This window comes from Larimichthys crocea, chromosome XVIII (genome assembly GCF_000972845.2).
Source record: "Larimichthys crocea isolate SSNF chromosome XVIII, L_crocea_2.0, whole genome shotgun sequence".
In the NCBI taxonomy this organism is placed as follows: domain Eukaryota; kingdom Metazoa; phylum Chordata; class Actinopteri; family Sciaenidae; genus Larimichthys; species Larimichthys crocea.
This window is the reverse complement of record NC_040028.1, coordinates 19379676-19397930: the sequence shown is the minus strand read 5'-3', so window position 1 is coordinate 19397930 and position 18255 is coordinate 19379676. Positions and strand designations below refer to the sequence as shown.

Here is an 18255-nt window from a genome sequence, read left to right as displayed (position 1 = left end):
CATAGCACACAACATTAGAGTACTCCTGTTTGTAAAACAGCAGATGAGGCTAATGCCGTCCTCTGGGGAGAAATTCAATATAATTCGTTAATTAAATGGAATAATTTAATTACAGTAACTTAGAAAGCATTCATCAATATAATTGTTTCTGGAGCCACCATTATAATTGAGGTTTAAGTGAAAACAAGTCCGTTTCTAATGTTGGTAATGTGCTGACATAGTTCTCCCACCCTCCATTTGTTCCCTCTCTCTGATCTTCCAGCATGCCGTTTCTCCACAGTGTTTTCGTTTGATAGCCAGCCATACCACATCAGCAAGACCAAAACATTTATTACAGCCATTTAATTTAACCTCTCTACAGGCACGGACAAGAAGACAGAGATGATAGCACAGCCGCTGCTGAAAGACTCTCGCTGTTCGCCTTCTAATCTGATCCTCTCTGTTGCCCTTTCATAAAGACACCGGAGTATTACCCAGACTCCAAACATACCTCTGCCATTTAAACTGTCTTGGATTTCACCACAAAAGACGACCAAATAGAGTCCAATTCATTCTTCAGGGCCGAAATAATAAAACATAATTTTAGTCTAATCTGCCTAAAGAATGTCCTCTGTTTGAAGTTGACAGTGCTCTATCTTCTCGGAGGAATAATTGCCTTTTGAGTACAGCAAGAGAGGCCACTGAGGTAAGCCTGTCGAGGGTCTGCACCTTACAGGTGTGCCCTTGGACAGACAACCTCCTCGTTGTTCTCAAAAGAAAGAGAGAAAGAGAGAGAGAGAGAGAGAGAGAGGAGAGACGGGGAGGAAAGCCAGACTGGAAGAATTCATCTGCCAGTTGAAACTTTACAAGGCAGCGGCACAGCGGCAGCGCTCTGCATTCTCAAATCCCTGTGTGGTCAAAGTGAAGTGAACAAAGACAACACTGATCTCCAGGTAATTCCTCCTGTCTGATGATGTCCTGCCATTAAAGTTTTATCTCTTTTTTGTTGTTGCACAGGTTTTCCCAGCTTGTAATCTGTTTGATTTTGGATAAGTGCGCCTGTGACGAACTTACTGACAGTTATTGTCCGGGAATGTAAGCTGTAAGCGGCGGCACTCCTCGTTTGTGTGCTTACATCTCAGTACATCAGCCCAGTTTGCCTACACGGCCATTGAAATCCTGTGTGTGCCATTGATTATGAAGTTAAACATTAATTTCCACATGATTTCAGTTAAAGTGTAGCTGTTTTTCTATATTTTTCGAAGCCGTCTTTATGACTCTGCTCCAACTTCTCCCTTGCTTTTTTTTAATGCCCATTAATTGAGCAGAGAAATCTGTCCCTTTCTGGAAACATGGCATTGAAAGCTGCTGAACAGCTGTCCCAGCTCTGGAGAATCATATGGAAGAATGCATTATCGGCCTTGTTTGAATATTCCCTTAGATTTGGAATAATCAGGCAGCTATTCAGCGGTGAGATGGCCACGCACAGATGCCAAAGCACAGCTGAGGGGGAGCACGACGCCGGTGTAATGCCGCTCAAACACACACACACACACACAGAACCAACTGCATGAAAAAAAACGTGAATAATGCAGGTGTGCTTTATATCTGTACAGTGTGCTTATCATACATAATAGCCAAGACGCTTTTCTTTCAGTCCCTTTATCTTCCTTTTCTTCCTTCTTGCCTTGTTCAAGGTGATCCTAGCTTTGCATATGGCTGATTAATCTTATTGCACAGTCGCTAACATTGATCACAGAAATGATTAGAAATGCATTAGTCAGCAAACTGTTTGGAGTGGTTGGGTTTAAGTGCTAGTGCCAAGCCATTTTCCATAGGTGTCCATGTTTTTAATTTTGTTATATAGAATTTTGCAAATGGATGCACGCGTGCCGCCCAAATACAGCATCAAAGCTTTAATGCTTACAGACATAATTTAATCTGGTAGATGGCAGGCCTGATGGACTGTGTAGAGAAGGCATCCCTGCTAAATTCATTATGCTAAAAGTTGCTAGATCTCACGAGCTGATGAGAGAGAGGGAGAGTAGCATAACCTGTGTTTGTATTTTGTGCTGTATAAGATATCCTGGCCCTGCTGCAATGTTGATAAAAGCAGACTGTCCTCGATCAGAGTGTCTGCACTTTTTTTTTTTTTTTTTACCAGAGAGCTGTCATCAAGTTACAGAAGTGAGTGGTACCAAGTTTACACGCAGTAAAGCAGCCGCACACACACGTTTAACGTCATATTTAGGTCTAATTTCAAATGCCTGACCACATATAGTGTAACACAGTGCTACTTAAGTGCTAATGTGTTTTTTAAAAAAAGTGACACTGCCACCTAGTGAATCGAATTAAGATCTGTCGAAGCACAAGAAGCTCTGAGATCGAGCTGCGGCATCGTGATTCCTACAAAATAAAAGTTAAGTGCAGAAAACCCTTTGCCTTCATTTTCTCTGAAGGCATTCTTCGTCTCTTCCCCCTGACCTTCCTGACTGCAGCCCCTCCTCCTCACTCATGGCTCAGATGCCTCCTTTAATCTTTCAAACAAAGTCTTTCTTTATTCGCAGAATTTCTCTTTCTCCGTCTGATTTCGTTGAGGTAACGCGAGTTCAAGTTCACTCCAAAACGCATTTTAGCTTTCTTTTATTTTTTATTTACCGTACCTCGGTATACAAGAGCATCCATACCAGAGCTACACTAAGTTGGGTTCATTATAATGACACACTTTGCAGAGATCATAAGCACTGGGGAGGAGAGCGAGCAGAAAATGAATTATTCATACCATTATTTTACTGTTACGAAACAGACACTGCAAACGGACTGACGCAATATGGCATATTAAAAGTAACTAAATTAGAGCTAAAGAAAATAAATCATCCATCAGCCGCGCTTACGTACATTTTGAAAACAACAAAAAAAATGCACCTGATTACTTAGCGAAGGGACACCTTCACAATTAAAAAAAAAAAAAAGCGTCAACAGCAGAGGTGCAACTCATAAGGGTCCCACCAAGACAACTCTTGCCACATGTTCAACACTCCCCATTAAAAACCTGGGGAAATTAATGAGCTTCCATTGGCACCCTCACAACAAAGGGATCTATAAAGCGAGCCTTAATGTTCTCGGGGAAACTTTACTCTTCAGTAGTTCCCAATCAACCGGTAGCAGCAGATTTTGTTTTTATTTCCCTTGTAACCTACAACGGGAGCTAAAAATGCAACTCACTGCATCTTTACATAAATGTTATCCTTGATTGGAATCGCTTTAAGCTCATTCCTAATCAAAGATTTGTCAATAATTAACCATGTTGGGTTGTCAAAATCTTAATTATGTGTAACTGTACTGTATATCTTTAAATAACAGCTTGGGAAAAATCTATAAACGTGTAAAATATTGCCAAACAACAATTATTTCTTCACACTTCTGCTAAAAGAGTTATGAAAACATGCAGAAAGCGGCGTACGAGGAGAACAAAACCCCTCTCGTGTCGCGAGCATTGATTTGTACTTTCTACCTGCTTGTACACAATTAAGAACACTTAGGAATCAAAGAGCGCAGAGGTTTGCAGAAAGGTATTAATTAGAACTTTATTTATGCAGATGCTTTGTAAATTTGCATAAAAAGCAATTCCACAGATGGGTTTATGGCAGTAATGACTGTTCCAGTCTGCAATAAAACATCTGCTTAATCACAACAGAGACAGTCAATGGCTGGCTGTGAAACGAAAAAAACAAAACAGGCTGTCCAAGTACATCTCAAAGAAAGTACTGAGGTGAAGAGATGGTGTGGACGGGTTAGGAAGAAGTATGAAAGAGAATTAGGTGGTAAAAAAAAAAAAAAAAACCTTGTTCAAACGCAGCGTTAGTTAAAAGAGACACACTTCTCCCAAACATTTGCTGGTGGTACTTTGAGCGCTCTGATGTTGAGAAAAATACCCTTATCGTGTTGGCAGAACAATCCACTTACTGTGTCTAAGAGAAGAGTTTTGTTCCAAGTCAAGCCAAGTCTTTGTCTGTGTGTGCCAACTATTTTGAAAATATTCCACTTTGTGTCTTTTTAATCCACGAGAGCCGCACACAGATACGAGCTTGTGTGCACACACACACATACACACACACACACACACACACACACACACACAGCAGTGTGGCTGCAAGGTCACTCCAAGTATTGATAAATCACCCAGCTGTGATTCCCTCCTGACAGCTCAAACTAACATCAAGCTGGATGGGGGAGAACAAAAGACCATCAAGCGGCCCTTTTCCTGACACTTTTATTCAATCACGGCCAGATTGCTTACGACAGCACCAGCAGCTGTTTCGTCTTCATCTTTCCCCATTTGATAAAGCGTGTCAAGTCATATTTCTGTAAGTACTTCACCTCACCCCATACTGTGCAGATCCGCAGCGATTCGGCATATGCACATTCCACATGAGGGGATCGTCAAATGGGTCAGGGAGTAATGACACCCCTCTGAAGGTCGCAGCACACTGGCGTGGGGGTGGTGGTGGTGGTGGGAGCAGGTAGGTGGAGGAGGAGAGGAGGTGGTGGTGGTGGAGGGGGGGACGCGCGACGACAAAGCAACAAGCTGAAGGTCAAAGATAAGAACAGCCGCAGAGATATCTAAGATAGCCAGCAGAAATTAAACAATGAGGGAAAGGCAGTGGGGCTTTGATTGTGTGATTGTGTTGTTTAAGAGAGAAGGGGGGGTTGTTAGTGCTCGCGACTGTTATTTTGGGATCACCGTCCCCCCCCCCGTTCACGGCTCTTCTGTTGACCTTGTTCCTCACGGGATGGAGGTCTGCGATAGCACGGAGAAATATCGCAGATGTCTATTGTTTGTTTGTGATCATCGGACATGATGAAATGAGATTTCCATTTCGCGGCTGCCTTTTAATGTTTACATGCAGATTGCCTTTACAGGCCTTCGCTTTCCTGTGCGAGTGTCTGATAACAATTACAGGTGTTTGAGTTTCGTGTCCAGAGGATGAATGCCATATTTGAGATGATAGCACCCAGGGAGGGAGGGAGGGGGGGTGAAGTACACAGCACTGCCTAGCTCTGATTGTTTGCATGCAATTATTTGAGGTCATTAAGCGAGGGAACTACTTTATCTAGTGACAACCTGCACAGAGCTTTCACATGCACAGTTCTTTGAAAAAAAATACTGATGCAGCACTCGTGCCAAACAGAAATAGCTTCGCCTGACTGGACAATCTAGCGTGTTATCAAACTTCTATCATACATCATTACAACAAGAGTCAAGCCGCTAGAACCCGTGAGCTCCTGAAAAACTGTGTCACCGCAGAAAAGATACGGTAACACACCTGTTCCGAGTCGCGCACCTTTATAGCACTTCATCTGAAATGTGTCTCAGGATCACCTCTTCAGCATCTTTCGTCTGAAAAAACAAACACCAAAACGAGATCTTCCAAGTCAGCTGCTATTTTGACCAAGGGAAGAGAATGGCTACTATTCCCGTGCACACACAAAAAAGAGAGAGAGACATGTAAATCAGGTGGAATGCAGGAGAAGCTGGTATCAAAAATGGGACAGCTCACTCCACTCAGACTTGGCCTGGCTCCCAGGAATGCAGTTAGCTAGCACACAATCACTGCCTATTCACGGTGGCACAGCTGCTGTGGACATATGTTCCCCACCAAAGGAGGAGGACATCAACCAGGCACACCTTGAACAGGTTAGCAGATGAATGGCGTTCGGTCCTTTGACAGTCTGCCCTCGTCTCGTTGTATTTTCCCTTGCTCGACAAATAAGTTCCTCTCCAGTGTGGCCTAAACTTTTTTCCCTCCCTCTGTACAATCATCCGTGACGAACTGAGGGCATTAAAACATGACGGGAACAATATTGTTCGGCGGTAACTTCTCTTCTCTGGCAATAAATATCTGAAATCTGCGACGTTTCTCGATCATTTGGGGTGTTTCGAGAAGGACAATGAACCTCACGGAACAGTAATGAGGAATATTAACAGTGAAAGCGCATACAAAGACTTTTTTTTTCCTCGCCCTCAGCAAATGACCATATGTGAGAGAAAAGATTACATTTATTCATAGCTGTCTTTCATCAAGAAGCTTAAAACCCAAACTTCGAATGTAACCCCAAATTATATGCATATTGAGCTGACCTCTTTCACCCTTTTTTCTTAAAGCCATGGCGGAGGTGTGATATGCAAAGAACCCCCTCGCAGATCCTTCAGCTCCTCATTTAGACCATTTCAGCACTTTTGGTTTTGCAGCCGTCCAAGGGTGATCACGTTAGTCACTAATAGATAAAGAAGAGGCTCCCCCCATTAGCATGGAGGTCATGTGTGTGATGTAAAAAAGAAAATTCTCAAACCTTGCTGTTATTGCAGTCGGAGAAAGACGAAAAAAAAAAGAAGAGAAACACAGCGCGACTTACACTCGAAAAATTCACTCGACGCAATGTCAAACACTTTGAATCATGAGGCGGAGAAAGCACTAGATAACTGCAATCCGTTCTCACATTATCCATTGTTAACACTCGCGCTTTTTGTCACCCGTCTCTGCAGCTATGACCTATTAGCTTTAGTGAAGTGCTCTGAGGCCACGGATGCCATGTGAAGGTTGTTCACCCATCCAACAGGGCCATTTACAGGAGAGAGAGAGACCCCCAGAGCCGAGCCGCGGCAGCTCTCTAATGACTCTATCAGCTACACTGATGGGAGCAAATGGCACCCAGAGATTTCAACACATTCCCTGAGCATGCATTACATTCGCTCGCCTTATTTTCGTTATTGTTTTGTAATGGTAATGCATGTAAGGATATTGTAAAACACGCGGAGCAATATCAGAAACACACACACACACACAGCAGGTTTACTCCACAGTTAATACAGTACGATGCCAACGATATTTTTAAGTTGCTAACACATCTTCAAACGATCTTTTAGCTCTTTAACCTAAATCCAACCTCCGTCTAATTATTGTGATTTCCAAAGGAAGCGGGGTTGATCTTGCACCTCAATCCAACAATTACAGGAAACTATGTGTAAGATAAAAACAGAATATGTTCTTCCCTTTCTGAGAGATGCTGGTGTAAAGTCACAGGAGTATTCATTAAGGCCTTTGTGTCCTGTTTGAAATAGTGCTGTTAAAGGCTTTAGCTGTGGGCATCTCTCTGGAAGAGATATAATGATCCTCCAATTAGAGACAGAATCATGAGACCTGTTTATTAGTCCTAATTCATCTCCTCATTGTGCTGAGCATATCAAATACCAGAGGAAAAAAAAAAATCAACAATTTGCCCACCATAATTACAGATCTATTAATAGTTTCACAACAATGACAAGCACAGCTATTCACATCATTTTCTATAGTCAAGAACAATGCTGCACCCACTGTCAATGTATCCATTAAAGGCTGCATTTATACCGGCTCGGTGACATCTCGCATTTCAAAGACAACTCCAGAGCCTCTTCAGATAAATTACACTTTTTCATTAAGCAGAATGGTTTTGGTATTATTAATTCTAAATGGATTTTCAGACACCTCTCTACATTTGTAGCTTATCATACAATAGCAGGCTTTTGTGGCTGTGAAGGTATTTTCCATTAAGAACAAAAAGAAGAAAAAACACACACACACACACACACACAAAAAGAAAGAAAAATGTATTGTTGAGGTTTCTGTTACGGGATGTAAAGGTAAAAAAAAATAAAAAATACAATGACGTAGTTAAATGACATGAAACTTGACTTGAGATACAAAAACATAAACATCAGATTGTTACGGCTTCATTAATTCTAAACGATGATGAATGAACACGAAGTAAACATCGAATTACTGACTGCTGATTAAACCTACAAAGGTACCGAGTGCACTGCATCCCTTACAACAACTTTCTAAACTCTGGGAAGGTTTATAGCTCTGGGAAGATGTGGTTGTTCATCTTTGCAAAATGCTTATTTAATAAATGTTATTTATGTAGACACTGATTAAACTAACTCAGTCAACTGATTCCAAAGTTTCATATTTTTGCCTGCACTCCATCAGCTAAAAGGTCCGACAATACAAATTTGTGCAAATCCCTCATTACTTTTAATGTCAATACAGAGCTCAACCTTTCACCAAGTTGCAACAAATTCGTGTAGTCAGGTATAATGGCACTGCAAGCGTTATGTGGCATTTTTCTTTTACTGTGGTACAGCTATGTAATGCATCATGGGGTTGGCCATGGTGTACTGTAAGTTAATAGACCATGGAACAGGCCAGCGTACTGGTCACGGTGTTATATGTTAACAGCCAAGACACAAACACCGCCATGGTGTCACAGTTATCACAGCAGCACTACACGCATCAATATGCAGTGCAGTTTTACTGCTTCGGTCATAGTATGGTGGTTTGTGCTTAAATAACACAAAGACATTAAACTCCACTGTGTAAGATTTAATGGAATTTAATATGCATAACTATGTTTCATTAGTGTATGATCACCTGAAAATAAAATTATTTGTTACCTTAGAATAAGCCTCGTATACCTGCAGACGCCACGGGTCCTCTTCCACGGAGTCACGGAGGTGACTACAAGTCACAAGTTTCCCATCTGGGATAATACAATATACAATTTATTTTCTTCAGTGTTTGCACTCTTCATTTTCAACATCTCATAACTCTGTATCACGACTTAATATGAACAGGCATGTGAGACAAACTTTGAATAAGGTTGCTTATGATCTGCATTTACATAACAAATTTTAAGATTTTTTAATGCATTTTTTTTATATATATCTGCAATGTTGTTTTTTTTTCATTGAATATTTTTCATTTAAAAAAGTTGAATGAGGGCCAATGTTGTTGTTTTTTTTCATTGAATATTTTTCATTTAAAAAAGTTGAATGAGGGCTTCTTAGAAATATAAAATAAAATAAAAAAAACAGATATTTACAAATTTAGATGCAGCTTCATCCAAACCTCTGACAGATGGCAAGAACTACAAACATGGCGGCGGCCAGAGCCACAGATTTTAAGCTTCAAAACGGCTTATCCTATGGATGACGTCACGGACACGTCGTCCGTTATTTGTATACATTTCATCCCGCAGTCCTTCAAATACGCGGCACGTTCACTATAGTCTAATATATGTTACATAACTGTGCGAAAATTTTGTTGTATCTAACTTTATAAGTTCTAACAGCAACCCACAAGATTCAGAACCAACGGTCCTGTTACACACCGGACCGTTTAAAAGAGGAACTCGCGGGCAGACCCGTTACCACGGCAACAGGCACGTAACGCGCAAGAGCATGCGCGTTCGCGCGTGCGGTAAGTAAAGAAGCTAACGGTAGCTGCTAACGGTTACCGTTAGCAGCTACCGTTAGCTTGAACATTATTTACTTGGACACCAAAGCTAACACCAAGATATGACAGGACTGTTTCTTTTAGCATCACCATACAAAACACACCATATATTAAAGTTGAGCTGAAAAGACGTTTGTTTATAATGTTAGCTGGCTAAAGGCTAAAGTTAGCCACCTGCTAACTTAGAGATAAAAAGCAGCTATGTTGCAGTTAGCTAAAGGCTAAAGTTAGCCACCAGCTAACTTAGAGATAAAAAGCAGCTATGTTGCAGTTAGCAAAAGGTTAAAGTTAGCCACCTGCTAACTTAGAGATACAAAGTAACTTATGTTGCAGTTAGCTAAAGGCTAAAGTTAGCCACCAGCTAACTTAGAGATAAAAAGGAGCTATGTTGCAGTTAGCTAAAGGCTAAAGTTAGCCACCAGCTAACTTTGAGATAAAAGTAGCCATGTTGCATTTAGCTAAAGGTTAAAGTTAGTCACCAGCTAACTTAGCAATAAAAGCTAACTTATTATGTTGCGGCTAGCTAAAGGCTAAAGTTAGCCACCTGCTAACTTAGAGATAAAAAATAACTTACAATGTTACAGTTAGCTAAAGGTTAAAGTTAGCCACCAGCTAACTTAGAGATTAAAAGTAGCTAAGCTAAAGGCTAAAGTTAGCCACCAGCTAACTTAGAGATAAAAAGCAGCTAAGCTAAAAGCTAATGTTAGCCACCAGCTAACTTAGCAATAAAAGCTAACTTATTATGTTGCGGCTAGCTAAAGGCTAAAGTTACACTATTATAATGAACTTTGTATCAGATATATTGTTGAGTGGATAAAGCTAACCTAATCTGTTGCAAAGGGGCTAAAACCTGATGTAACATTAATACTTTATTAAGCCACGGTGCCAACACGCACTTCATTAACTTGTCAAACTTGAGTAATGCAATGCGTCGAGTATTGTAAACCTAAAATGACATTGTTGTTTTTCAGGTGGTGGCCTATGTCCTGTTTGACTTCCACAAAGTCTGACTTTCCCAGTCATGGTTTGATAAAAATAAATGGACCCTGATGACTGCAACACCCAGAGCACAAAGCACACTGCAAAATGTTTAAGGAGGACCTGCCACTGCACAAATATTCTGGTATGTACTGTTAGACGATATACAGTATACATACATGGTTTTTACTGTTTCAGTTCATCCCCTGTTCATCACAGATCACATAATCTACTCATTTTGCTGAAAGTTTGGTCAGCATGATAAGATGGAACGACGGCGTGATAAAGCATTGTCCAAATTTCAAATACGTACATTTTGCAGTCTGAATATTTTACAGTCGATGACCAGAAAATATACCTCCAGTGCAATATAATGCCACCCAGCACAAGAGCCAGCTCATAAATCCTTAACTTAAAATACTTAAAGTCTAACATTTTTGTTGAGACTGTGTCAGAGAGGTGTTGATTCACCGTTATGGCTCATGATACTTTATTGGGTGATTATATTTTCACTGCATGAGGTGTCACAACCGCACCATCAACTCCTTCACAACATCGCATGTACTCCTTTGCTTTGGGGGAAAGGAACCAGAGAAAGTTTGTAAGCATGAAAGTTATTCAGACTGACAGTCATACATACGAGTTCATAGGTGTGCCATGATTTAACAGTTGAAATACAGTAGCATGGTAATTAAGAACCAAATAAATCCATTTCACAAATGACACTTTCCTCCTCCACGTGGTCGTAAATTTTGTCGATGCGACTGAAAGAGAATTTGTTTGTCTGTAGGTTTGCCGCCCTGTTGGATTAAAATCATGTGGTGAAGTTGCTTTTACATGGATTAAAGTTCTCTGTCGCTACGACGGATTTCTGTCATTTACAGTTCACAGAGGTCGTTTATGAGATCAATGTAATAAAAAATAATACATTTTATTTCAAGCGCCTTTCAGGACACCCAAGATCACTTTACAAATTAAACAAATAAGATAAAAAAAGTAAAATAATAGCAGTCACATATAAAAAAATAATAGTACCAAAAATACAGAATAATAGTGGACTGTTATTATCCCGACTGCAGAGTTCTGGATTAGTTGGAGGCGGTGAAGTGATTTATTTGATATATCATATATTCACATAGATAAGAGGGTAAAAATAAGTGTAACCTATAACATGTTTCACACATTGCCAAATTGGGAAATATGACATATTGTTGCTTGTCATATAAAGGTAAAGTATATAAAGTATTAGTTAGATTGGTCAGAAACTAAATATTGACATGCTGATAGATGTTTTCCCCTCATTTCTAACTTTTCACTAATGATCCACGTTTGTGTTGAAGTGTTATGGGGCTGGGTTTTAGTACTGTTTATTATTTTATCGACTTGTTTGTTGGACTTTACTTCAGCAAAAAGAATGAAAATACCCCTAATACTAAGTGTGATGTGAGTAATGCTAACAGCCTAATGAGACAACATGCTTTACATTTGCAGGATTTGGGATAATCTCAGTAAAGAGACTGCAGCACCTTGTCAGTACATCCATTCCTCCTGGCTCGAGAATATTGGCAAGCTGCTCAGATCCCCCCAAAATGATGTGACAAGTCGACCTCAAGTCAAGGTAACACTCATTAACGGATAAAATAAGCTCATAGTTATTAACTTGACAACGCAACAACGCCTGTGTAGCAGATTTGATGCTGTGTTCAGTAGAATTATCAAACCTCAGCCCAGCTGTCGTACGCGGTTAATGTTTCCTTAAGAAGAATCTTTGCTTCCCTTTTTATCACAAATAGTTCAGCTCATGACAGTAGATTCAGGGACTGCTGCCAGCTTTTTGAGAAAAAGCTCTGCGGACCAGCGCCGGCACATCAGTTTCACACGGCGCTGGCTTCCTCCTGAACTCCATCATATTACCAGCCAGAATGAGGCTACTGTGTTGGCACGGCAGAGACAGCGCGAGGTCGTCTTACCGGTAAAGTTGAACGCGGCCCAGCTCTTGCGACAACGCAATGCAACATCATCTGGCAGTGTAACTCGAACGGGGTAATTCTTAAAGTTTACCTCGCGATTGAGTTGTTAAATCCATTCTGTATAATAAAGCACCGTGCAGTGTTTGGGCATCTGACGGGGCTTCAAACTCATCGATCTATTACTCAAATCAGGCTTCCTGGATCGTATTTCCCTTCCGCTTGCATTATAATTTTTTTTTTAAACATTGCTGTTTACAGCCTGCATGTGCAAGTAACCTGAAACCAGATTACATTTCACAAAATTCCAGGAACAATTACACCTTGTCTTCGTGAGTGGTTTGCCATTTTTTATCAGTTTATATATAAAGCTATGCTCCGTAACAGAAATCCTGGGTGTTATTTGTTGGTGTTAGATTTTCCAGCAATTTTCAGCATGTCTTCATTATAATCTTCTACAAATAAGTAAATAAGTGCCTTGAGAGACAGATTAACCAATAAAGAACATCTCTTTATTTACAACATTTCCATAAGTCTGGAGGAACTGCATCAAACACATCTTTATTCATTAATAAAAACACAGAAACAGCCTTTTAATTTAATCCTTATCTTTATTCTTGCATATATTCATCTACTTTAATACATTCAGAAATAAGACTGGTGTCTTGTGGACTGAAGGTTTTTTCGATGCCATAACTTTATTTTTTTAGTGTTGCAGTGGTATTTGAATACATTCATAACATGGTCTTGGTAATAAAAGTTAATTATTAATTGGTAAGGTTAATTATTCTCACTTACTCACAATGTGCTCACTATAAATGTGTTAGGGTAAATAAACGCTGATAAAGAGAAACTGTGTGTTCGCCAGGCATCTAAGTGAGATAGACTGAAGCCCCGCTGTCTGCCGGGACAGGGCAGCTCTACTTTGGACAAATTAATCTCCAGTAAAGATGACTTAGATCAACTTTGAAAAACACTAAGATGAAAACCCATAAAATGATTACGAACGGCGGCCAGAATGACAAGTATTATCAACAAAAATTAATCAGGTGCATCTTTTCATGAACTCAATTAATAATGTGCAACAACGGGGTCTTTTTTCCCTGGAATGAAAATTAATTAGCAGGGGAAGGTCACTCGGAGATGCTGACATCACTCATCAGGCCGCTGTGGCAGTTCTAATTATTTGTCTTCCAGGCTTGGCTGATCAAAAATTATTGCCATACCTGAGCAACATTTAGAAAAAAAGCTTTGTTTAAAGCGCTTTTAATTAGACCTGCTATTTGATTAATGCCGTGTAAGCGCTCAGGATCGGCCCTCTTATCAGCATTTCTGACAAGTTTGCTGGGTATTGTTGTGTGAAAGACGTTTTACTGACACTAACCGACTGTTTAGAATCTAATTCGTTCACTTTAGTTGCAATTAAAAAGCTATTTACTGCGAGAGCACTTGTTGATATTAATATAGATGTTGTAAACTTTGACAAAGCACTCTGTATTTATACTTGAAATAAATGTGGCATTAAGTGATAGTAAGTAAATAAACTCGCGTTAGGTGGATTAGACCTAATAAGGCAACCTGCAGTATCACAACGCTGCTGCGAATTGTGCAACGATCACACAAGTGTGCACCCTGCACATTCTTGGAGAGAGAGCAAGTGCTGCTCCAGGATCTCGTACTTTATTGTCAGCCATAATTAATAACAAAAAGACAAAGGTCACGCCAAAGCCAACACGATTACCTAACCTCTGCCTGATAACATATCTAACCACTACAGGGCCTCGCACAGCAGAAGAGAGACGACTTGCCGGCGCGATCGAGGCTCTGCCAAAGCTCTTGCGTTTTACTTTTTTGCGAGTTATTGTGTCGACTCGTTTGCCTGAACTATCTTCAACCCTTACTACATCAATTCACATTACCTGCAAATTAGCAAAGTTCTACTTTCAAGCTCACAGTACATTTGATCCAAATAGACTCTAAATGCCATTTCTGTTCCTATTAACCTACGGATCGGTGTGGCAGATATTTTCATGAGGTTGCTGGGGAAAAAACACGAGGCTAATGGCTTGGTTGTGACAGCGCTATTCATGATGATTTATGATTCTGTGTTTAAGTTGATTACTCCACTGCTGACTCGGAATACTATTTCAATTAGTGCACTGAAGGTCACTCCACGAAATCCCTCCATAATCTATTCCTATTAACACTAATGCGCGGAGTATCCATATCTGTTCACCCTTGTTGATTCAAATCATCCCCACTCCTAACGGCCAGCTTGTTTACCAGTTTACTGGTTCGGACGTATCCTAGATGGTAATTTTCTCTCCTCCGTGTATCATTAATGTCTTCAGCCTTGACACATGGCTAGGAGGGACATCTCAATAGAGCTTGGGTGCATTTTTATTGCTTTTATTATTTCTAATTTGTTTTACAGATCAAGTGATATTTATGCTGAATGAAATTGATCCTGAAAGCCCTATAGGCAAACGTGGGTAATATTGTGAGGTTAGAAAGCAACAACCTCCTATTACTTGTCATCATGAGAACCAAAATAGCCTCGGCGTGATCAAAATTTTAGAGGTCTAAATTAATTTTACATCACTTTCATTCATACTCCCACTCACCCATGCAGAGGAGGAAATTAGCTACCTGTATTTAATCTAATATGTTCCCACTGTAAGCGCTGGTGGACATGATAGACTTAATCAGTTCACAGTGAATCAAAAAGCTCACCAGACAGCGCTTGGCGATGAACAATGTATTAAGTTTCAAAGAGCGGAGTCTCTGAGTTTAGCACCACGAATTGAGGCCCTACTTCATTTTACAGGATAGATTACCATCACAACACAAACGACATAACTGTTTTAGTTGTTCTGATTGCAGCCGAGGCGAGATATGAATCGGAAATCGACAACCTTAAACCTTAAAGTTCCTGTTTGGGTTTGCAGGGAAACGTTTTAAAACAACAGCCGACAAAAATCAGCAATAAAAAAGGTCAAAACCTGAAGTTCTTATCAGTCACAACAGGCCTCTAGGCCTCGGAGGAAAGGAAGCATCCTTTTTTTTTTTTTGAGAGAAGGGTAAAAGTGCTGACATTGTCACCAGTTGATGGGACTCTATCCAAGGGATAGGTGAAAACACTTGGGCACAGTGACATCAATTTTCAAGATGATTTAACTCCATGCTCCTGTGTTGGAGGAAAGAAACTTCAGACCCCTGATTTACCTCCGATGACAGCCACGCGGCCCCCCGAAACAATGTTTCCAAGGCTACTAGCGAATGACGAGTGGTCACGTCTGTACAGCCGTCCCCATTGGTTTGATTTATGTGACCGGGATCCAATAAAAATGGCAATCAAATCAACCCAGCCACTTTACAGGTAGAGGGCTGTCTGATTGAGTTGTCGAAGGCATGGCTGAGGCTCAGAATGATTATGCTAGGAAACGGAGAGGGGTCCATCTCTCCGCACCCAACAAGGACACCATACATCTCCCCATGCAGCTTTCCTACTCCACTGTGAAATGTATCCAAAATAACTGCACACCTACTGCTCGCCTGCCTCCCCTCTCTGAAGGTTATTTGTCGTCTGAAGGACTCTCCCTGTCAGCGCATGATGAATACCATGTACACAGACAAGAGCAGCGTCAGGTCCAGGATTAGCCGGAAAACTCACTGATCTGTGAATAACCTAAAAAAGAGGAGCTGAAGATTAGCAATGATGCTTTTAGGAATGATCCATCAAACTCAACTACCTCAGTCACTCAAATGAATCATCTCACTTGATTCTTTAACCCAGGCGAAGTGCGAGTGACTGCCGCGCTACCTGCAGGTCACGGAGATCATTTTGAGGATGTTTATTAAATCAGTGCTATCAATTTTCTTACTGATCATCTTTTATCTGTCCTGTCCTTGGGGATGAGTCAAGCGCACAATGATGTTAAAGGTTGCGGTATTCAACTTATGGCTTTCCCATTCAACCTCCAGAGCTCTCCGCGCTGGCACTATTGAATTACAGCCGTTGCCATAATGTACAAATTGATACCTGAAATACGCCGCACATTTGAGAGGGCCTGTCACTAAAGTTAACTCGCTGCCGTTAACAGAAGTATCGCACAAAGCGGGACACACACTCGCAAGAAAAAGAGAGCAAACAATAATCATGTACATGAACTATTTGCCTCAGCTTTGAACTAATGACAACTTAGGCAGGCCTGTTTACTGTGCATGAGGAAGCACACATTCAGGAAGTAAATTGGATCAAAGTACAAGCAGCTGCTTAAGTACTTACTCGCTTCGATAAGCAGAGTGAAATCACCATCATTGTTGCATTAGAGTGACTTGCTTCAGTCACCGCCAGGAAAAGCAGACAGGAAGAGGAGAGGGGGGAGCTGATAGTGTACCAGCTCCATGTGTCATGAAGGAGCTCGCTGGCTAACAGCCAGCCTGAAAGAGAACAATTGAACATCACTGTAGTCTTTTTGTGTTGGAAACACAATCACCTTGTTAGAGAACAGAACGCATTGTACAACAGGTACAAACACATCCTCTGGAATAATAGCCGAGCGTGTGGAATTTCAACAAATCAGTCCGCACATTTCGAGACATACATTTATGAGCGCGCTTTTTGTTTTCGTTCCCCTTTTTTGCTTCCCGTTATTTATTTTAAAAAAATAAGCGCAGCGAAAGTTCAGAACAACAAAATATAAATTTAAAAACGTGGAATAAGCTTGTCACCAGCTGTGATATATCCACCCCATGCCCTTTGAATATCTTCCTTTTAAGGGTCAAGGCAGAGACTGAAAACAAAAATTCTCTCATCCAAAGGATCCGAAATGACATCATCTTAAGTTTCCACTGAACTCCGAAGACCTTTCCTCTCAAGCGGCGAGGAACACACAAGGAAAGTTCAAGGATTGAGCAAGTCAGTCGGACTAACATGCCATGGAACAGGAAATAGCCATTCATTGATTTTGTGTGTGTCCAGAAAGATCAATTTTATTCTTCCTTTGTTTTCAGACTACAATGCACTAAAGCCTCTGCAGCAGCAGGATGTGTTTCGTACAAACGTGGTCCAAATGAAGCTATAAATCAAGTGTTGGAGCAGAAACACATAATGTCATCCCCCATAGACCATGTACTGTACAGCACTGCACCTCAAACTCCTCCATTCTGCCTTCAGCCTGTCTGTACAAACAGCCCTACAATGTCAGACGGTCTAATTAATATGACTGTCAAACTATCAGGAAAAAAAAAAGAAGCAACGACTGTTGGAAACGTAGCACGATGCAGATTTATTTCATCCGGACGTGCATTCGAAACTCTTCAAGAAGAAGTTAGTCACGGTTAGATTATGTTGCGTCGGCTCCTTTATGACTGTTATCTGCCTTCGACGTCGTCCTGTTGTTATGCAGTTTGCTGATTAAGTGCGCGTGTACGCACGCACGCACGCACGTCCGCGTGCGCACAAACTGACACTTCTTTAATTGTATTGCACTCGTGATATCTGGTGCTCGGAGTTAACTCGTAAAAAGTGAAGTCTCAAGCAGATTCCCAGCGTCTGCCTATTTAAGATTCATAGAAAAGACCATCCACCCCAATCAATATCTACTTGAGATTTAAGTTGCATTATGTGTCCCCTTCACAGGCATGATTTAAAACATCAGCACAAAGTATTCTTAATTTTATTGCCTGCCGTAAATTAAAATTAATGATGCTGACATCCACAATTAACAATGAAAAATGCAGATTCTTATAATTACTTTAGCAGTAATATTGTTTTCAGCCCGGGCTCAAGGTGCTCCTCATATGCTCCTCAACATTCAGTAAAACACAAAAAGACAGCTTCATTACATTTTATTTGCTATAGGAAACAAAAAAAAAAGGGTCTAACAAAAATCCACAGCTCATTTGGGAATATCTCGCCATGCATAATTAAGCAAATTTGATTGGAATTAAGCATGACTTCTTTTGGTTGGGTTTTAATGAATGCAAATCAG

The 18255-nt window shown here is 40.7% G+C and overlaps 1 protein-coding gene across 4 annotated transcripts in view; it reads left to right on the top strand.

Moving 5' to 3' along the window:
• The first annotated feature begins 9046 nt into the window (after positions 1–9046).
• Positions 9047–18255, top strand: part of dachd (dachshund d) — a 114937-nt gene continuing 105728 nt past the window's right edge. For all 4 annotated transcript variants that reach the window (XM_027290857.1, XM_027290856.1, XM_027290855.1 and 1 more), the window contains exons 1-3: positions 9047–9278; positions 10286–10437; positions 11784–11910. The gene's annotated coding sequence lies outside the window, so the exon portion shown is untranslated. The remainder of the gene's footprint in view (positions 9279–10285; positions 10438–11783; positions 11911–18255) is intronic.